Below are 7,188 nucleotides of genomic sequence, written 5' to 3'. Positions count from 1 at the left end.
CACATACGAAACATACGTCAATGTTGGTGATGTTTCTAGATAAGTATGTAACTGAACAATTTTTGACAGCATGCGATCATTTATTCCCAAATCACGTACCTTCGGAATTTAACCGGAACTATAAGCTCCCTTCGTTCCAAAATGCCTTCACTGCCCCTTTAACCGAATATAGATAGTCTCGCACAATTGCTTCGGGACTTCATTTTATCTTTTCGTTCGATACTGCACAAATACGACTCCGGATATGTCACTTAGCACAAAGCCTTCGGGACTTAGCCCGGACATCATTCAAATAACCATGCACATTTAACAATAAATCATGGCACATTCGTATTTCATTTTCGTTAGCAAAACTCAAACACAAGACACTTATCATTCTTGTAATTTCGCTCAATAGCCACACACAAGAGCATGATTTTGATTGCTTAAAACATGATCTAATCAAATCTTAATTTAAGCTCTCTTACTCAAGAACTTACCTCGGATGTTGTCGGAACGATTCCGATGGCTATTCGACCACTTTTTCCTTTCCTTTATCGGATTTGTTCCCCTTTGCTCTTGAGCTTAATTAAACAAATAAATTGATTTAATCATTGAGTATCGAAAAGAGGAACACAGGCACTAGCCATTTTATGCATTAGACATTAAAGTCACATATGTACGAAATAATGAATCAAACTCAACATTTTAGTATTTCCCCCTTGCCGAATTTCTAAGCCAAGACAAAAGCATCAATATGCTTGCTCAACCGAATACATGCAACACAAATCTTTCCTATGGCCGAATATATGTCTATGTTGGGCGATTATATCTTAATACTTCCTACAGTAGTTACTTGTTGATTACAAATATCATCTTGTTTCAAGTTCAAAACTGGCTAATACACACATATATACACTAGTAAAGCATCCTCTCCTTTCCATCAATTTAACACATGCATTGCTCATTAACATACAGAGTTATATTCGGCCTTAGCACACAACTTGCTAGCCGATTCTTCCCCATCTAGCAACCAATGCACATATGTGCTCACTCAAAATGCTTAAAAGGAGATTCAAGAATCATCAATCCACATCACATGCATCATTAACAAGCTTATATTTAGCATGCAATGGCATTAACACAAATCATCTAGGCCGAATATATCCCCATGACAAGCAAGGATTTGAACCATGGCTAATTAACTCAAGCTAGCAACTAAAAACATGCATAATCTCATGGCACAACCTCAAACATACTTAATCTAGAACAAGTATGGTCAAACCTCCTCCTAATCCTCTTCCAAATCAAACATGAAGCAAGAACTCCTTCCTCCTTCCTTAGGATTTTCGGCCAATTGAAGATGAAAAGGATGAACAAAATTTTCTCCTTTCTTTTCTTTAACTCACGGCAATGGGGGGGAGACAACCACACACATTTTTTTTGTTCCCATCATATTCCTTTCATTATTTAATTTCCATGCTCATTATTTTATTTTTTTCCACCCATGATGCACCAACACAACATGTCTATGACATGTCTTGCCCATCACCCTTGGTCTACCATGCTTGTCATGGCGGCCACTACTCATTAGGGGGAATTTGACATGAAAGTCCCCCTTTTTCCACATGCACTAATAGGTCCTTACGCATTGACCTATCACATTTTAAAATTTTCTCACATAAGTCCTATTTCATGAAATTCACTTACAATTAACAAAATTCAAACACGAAATTTTCACACATGCACATGTACATATAATGAGCATCAATTATGACGGTTAATTATTTTTACGACTCGGTTTAGCGGTCCCGAAACCACTTCCCGACTAGGGTCAATTTTGGGCTGTCACAGTATATATGTGTGTATTAGCCAAGTTTTGAACTTGAAACAAAATGGTGTTTAGTCAATACAAGTAACCATACTTGTAGAATGTATTAAGTGTTGCAATCGGCCCCAACATAGACATGTATGTTCGGCCACATGAATAAGTACATAAGCTATGTGTATGTTCGGCCATAGGTAGCCTATTGATGGCTTTAGCTTGACTTAGAAATTCGGCTAAGGGGAATATTAGCTAGTATGTTGAATTCGATTCGTGATTTCGTACACATGTGACTCTAATGTCTAATGTATATATGGCTAAGTACTTGAGCTTCTCTTTTGATGTTCGAATGAATTGTATAAATTGCTTGATGTGATTAAAAATGCGTATGACCATTGTGTATTTGAGCTAAAAGGGTGGCCATATGACCTATCAAACTCCTTGTCATATTCGGCCATAAGCTAGCAAAATGAGACTTTAATGAGTTAAATTTGTTTGAATTAGCTCAAGAGCTTAGAGGACCCCAGTTGGATAAGGGAAAGGAAAAAGTGGTCGAGTAGCCATCGGAATCGTTCGACAACATCCGAGGTAAGTTCTTGAGTAAAAGAGCTTAAATTATGATTTGATTAGATCATGTTTTAAGCAAACCAAAATCATGCTCCTTGTGTGTGGCTATTGAGCCGAAATTGCAAGAATGATAAGTGTCTTGTGTTTGAGTTTTGCTAACGAAAACGAAATACGAATGTGCCATGATTTATTGTTAATGTGCATGGTTATTTGAATGATGTCCGGGCTAAGTCCTGAAGGCTTTGTGCTAAGTGACCATATCCGGACTAAGATCCGAAGGCATTTGTGCGAGTTACTAAATCCGGGTTAAGTCCCGAAGGCATTTGTGCGAGTTACTAAATCCGGGTTAAGTCCCGAAGGCATTTGTGCGAGTTACTATAACTGGGCTATGTCCCGAAGGCATTTGAACGAGTAGCTATATCCGGTTAAATTCCGAAGGTACGTGATTTGGGAATGAATGATCTTGCTGTAAAAATTTCAGTTAATACGCTTGAAACATCCCAACATTGAGGTATGTTTCGTATGTGCTTTGAATTAGTTGAGCCCTTACAAATAAGTATTCGCTCAGTTGATAAATGAGCTACCAGCCTTTGGCTAAGTTGATCTTTGTGTATGAATAAAAGGGTTGGTAATGTGAAGTAAGTATGATATTGAAAAATTGTTCGTATGAAATTATCCGTTTAGCTACATGAATGCTATACTTTTGTTGTGTTGGAATCCCTTGCTCAAAACTTACTAAGCATAAATTGCTTACTCCGTCTCCTTGATTCTCTGTTTTATAGATTTTGGTTCTCCAGCTATCGGACTCGGGATTTTGAAGTCAAGTCGCCCACACTATCAAAGCCCCCCCTTTTTGGTACAATTTTGGTTGAACTTCGAAATGGCATGTATAGGACTACCCTTTTTGTTGGGGGTCATGGACCCTTTGGATTTGTATAATTTTGGATAGCCATGCGAAAATGGCTTATATATGTTTGAGTATAATGTTATAATCATTTGGTATGGATATGGTTATTGAGAGGTGTGGATATGCTTAACAAGGATTGGCCATGGGAATGGTTAATCACTATCATAATTTGTGCTATTTATGCTAAAATGGTTAGTTGAATCATGGAAACTATGAAATAGGTAAAGTCTACCTTAAAGGCAGATGCTGACAGCATCAGTGATGTAGATTTGGAAAATAACTAAAAATAGTAGGAAGAGAATTAAATAGTGAATAAATTATGTAAACGAACCTTGATGAATCTATTTTCATAGGAAAGTAACGAAACGATCATATGGACAGTATGTTAAGAGATATTCAGGTTCTCGTAAGACAGGGCCAGAACTGTTTCTGGATTCCCTATTTCGACTTTGGAAATTCATTATAAATTAACCAGAGATAGTTAGGAGTCATGCCATATATGTATAGATTCCTATTTGAGTCTAGTTTCTATAAAAACAAACGGCATCAGTATTGAAGCCCTGTACAGGGAGATATCCAAGTCGTAATGCGCAAAGGTCAGTGTAGTTGATCCCTGTAACATGGGATACTTTGACTAATAAACTTTACTAATTGGCCCAACCAAAAATTCTAGAAAAAAATATGTAGATGGGTATGTGAGTCTAGTTTCAGGGAAAATTTACGGAACTGGATTCCGAGTTTCTGAACTCAAGATATGATTTTTAAAGCGACTAGTACGCAGATTGGCAGTGTCTGGGAAATTTGTTTATAAGTGGTTAAAGTCTGTTAACACCTCGTGTTCGACTCCGGTGACAGTCTCGGGTTCGGGGTGTTACAATACATACCAATATTTACAAGCCAAGTCTCAGGGCTAATCACATCACAAAACATACCAAAATGACACCAGCCTATACATGCCATATACCATATATGCAACTCTCAAAAGCGTACCAAAATATATGTCCGATAGTGTGATTGAGTCGCTGATGATAACCAGATCTGAGCTAGATTTATAGCACTGCAAAATAGAGAACATTTCACACAGTAAGCTTTAATGCTTAGTAAGTTCGTGCTAAATATTATCAACTATTTAATATGCAAATCATCAATTAATAAACACTTTGTCACTTTCATATCATCATTCAAATCTACTCCATGACCAATTATTATGTATATACAAATTCATCAACTTCATACACATAGTATTGACTACCACAATGGTATCATACGTACCTGTACTTTCCATATGTATCTATTTCATTCATACCTTTTCGTTCATCACATTAATTCATTTAGAAATCTTTCAAAGCTCTAAGAATTTGCACACTTAGTGCATCAGTGATTAGCCGAACCTGTAACAATCTCGCACACTTATTGCCATTTCAATAAACCGAAGCTATCTCGATATCGCACACTTAGTGCCTCATATAGCCGAAGCTATTCCAACTCACACACTTAGTCCATTTGCAGCCAAAACTATTTCGAACCGCACACTTAGTGCCGAACATAATCGATTATCATCACGCTCAAACTGTAATCAATATCTATACAATTTATGCATTATCAAAGCATTAAAACATAACTATAACATCATTTATCACAAACGAACTTACCTTGTACTTGAAATTGACGATTCAGATCGTTTACTCGATAATCTTCGACTTCCCTCAATCTAAATCTAAATTTTACCCTAGTTCATATAAGCCCACACATTTCATTTATTTCACATTTTAGTCCCTCAATTTCTCATTTTCATAATTTAATCCCTAATATGCATTTTTACTTAAAATCACTTTACAAAACATGTATATCAATCACTAAGCTTTCATATTTCATCATTTAACATCACAAAACTCATGAATTCATCAATGGCATCTCATCAAATTATCAATAATTTCATGAATTTAAGCATGGGCTAGTTAGAACACTTAACAACGATCATAAAAACGTAAAAATCATAAAAAATTAAGCTCGAATGTTTACCTAATTCAACTTAAATATAACCGAACCCTAGTTGAGCTTCAACCTTTCTTTTTCTTTTATATTTTCGGCAAGAAAAAAAAAGAACCAATTTGATGTTTTGTTTTAATTATAATAACATAATATTTTAATTACTAAATTAACCTTTTTCATTTCATTTAAAATCCACCAACTCATGTATAATTTTGTCCATACATTAATTCATTGGTATAATTGCATCATAAAGACCCCACATATATAAAGGCATGGCAATTTGGTACTTTAAGAAATAGAAGGCCACTTTTACATTTTACGCGATTAGTCCTTTTTGGAAATTAAGCACTCAAGCAATAATATTTCCACACGAAACTTTTACACATATTAATTCACATATTATAAACACTAGAAATGACCTCAGGTTTGTGGTCCCAAAACCACTATTCTGACTAGGGTCTAAATCGAGCTATTGCAATGATAAATCTGACTGTATCTCGACTTCGGTCGAGGAAATAACATGTGAAGGGTCAGATCTTTATCTTCATAGCTCGATGCGTGAAATACATTGTGAATATTTTCTAATTCAGTTGGCAATGACAATCTATAAACAACCAGCTCGATATGCTCGATAATCTCATACGCCCAATGAATCTCGAAATTAACTTGCCTTTTCTGCCAAATCTAAGTATTGTCTTCCACAGAGACACTTTCAAAAACACTCGATCCCCGATCTGAAACTCAATATCTTTTGTTTCAAGTCTACGTATGACTTTTGACGATCTGACGTTGCTTTTAGACTTTCACGAATCACTTTCACTTTCTTTCAGTCTTTTTAATAATATCGACCCTGTGAATCTTATTCTTGCTGAGCTCAGTCCAATAAAAAGGTGTTCGGAATTTATGACCATACAATGCTTCGTAAGGTGCCATTTTTATACTCGATTGAAAATTAATATTATTTGCAAATTCAATCAATGACAGGTATCATTCTCACGTACCTTTAAACTCAAGAATGAAACATCTCAACATATCCTCTAGTATCTGAATATCTACTCGGATTTTCCATCCATCTGTGCATGAAAAGCAGTACAGAAGTGTAGCTTCGTACCTAGTGTATCTTGTAGTTTCTTCCAAAACTGCGATGTAAATATCGGATCTCTATCTAAAACAATAGAAATAGGTACTCCGTGCAATCTCACAACCTCAGAAATGTACAACTCAGCTAACTTATCAAGCGAATAATCCTTTCATACCGGAATCAAATGAGCCAATTTGGTCAGTCTATAAACAACCACCCATATCACATCTTTCTTACTGGAAGACAGGGGCAAACCCGATAGAAAATCCATAGTGATTTTGTCCCATTTCCACTCAAGAATCATAATCGGCTGCAATAATCCAGATGGTACCTGACGCTTAGCTTTGACTTGCTAAGAAATTATACATTTTGAAATAAATTCTAAGATATCACGCTTCATACCAGGCCACCAGTAAAGCTGTTTTAGATCGTTATACATTATCGTACTTCTCGGATGAATAAATAACCGACTACTATGAGCTTCATTTAAAATCACCTAAATTAACTCTAAATTTCTCGGAATACATATTTGACCTTTGAATCTTAAACAGTCATCTGAATCAACTTGAAACTCTGAATCAAGGTCTGAATCACAATGGGCTCGTTTTGCTAACATTTCATTATCAACTTTTTGAGCTTTACAAATATGTTGTATAAATAATGGTTTCGCTTTGAACTCAGCTAAAATCGAGCCATCATCAAACAAAGTCAATTAAGTATTCATTGCACGCAAAGCAAACAATGATTTTCGGCTTAATGCATCAGCAACAATATTTGCTTTTCCTAGATGATAGTCAATCACTAGCTCGTAGTTTTTTAGCAATTTTAGCCATCTTC

Source organism: Gossypium hirsutum, chromosome A10, assembly GCF_007990345.1.
Source record: "Gossypium hirsutum isolate 1008001.06 chromosome A10, Gossypium_hirsutum_v2.1, whole genome shotgun sequence".
NCBI lineage: Eukaryota > Viridiplantae > Streptophyta > Magnoliopsida > Malvales > Malvaceae > Gossypium > Gossypium hirsutum.
This window is presented reverse-complemented; position numbering follows the sequence as displayed.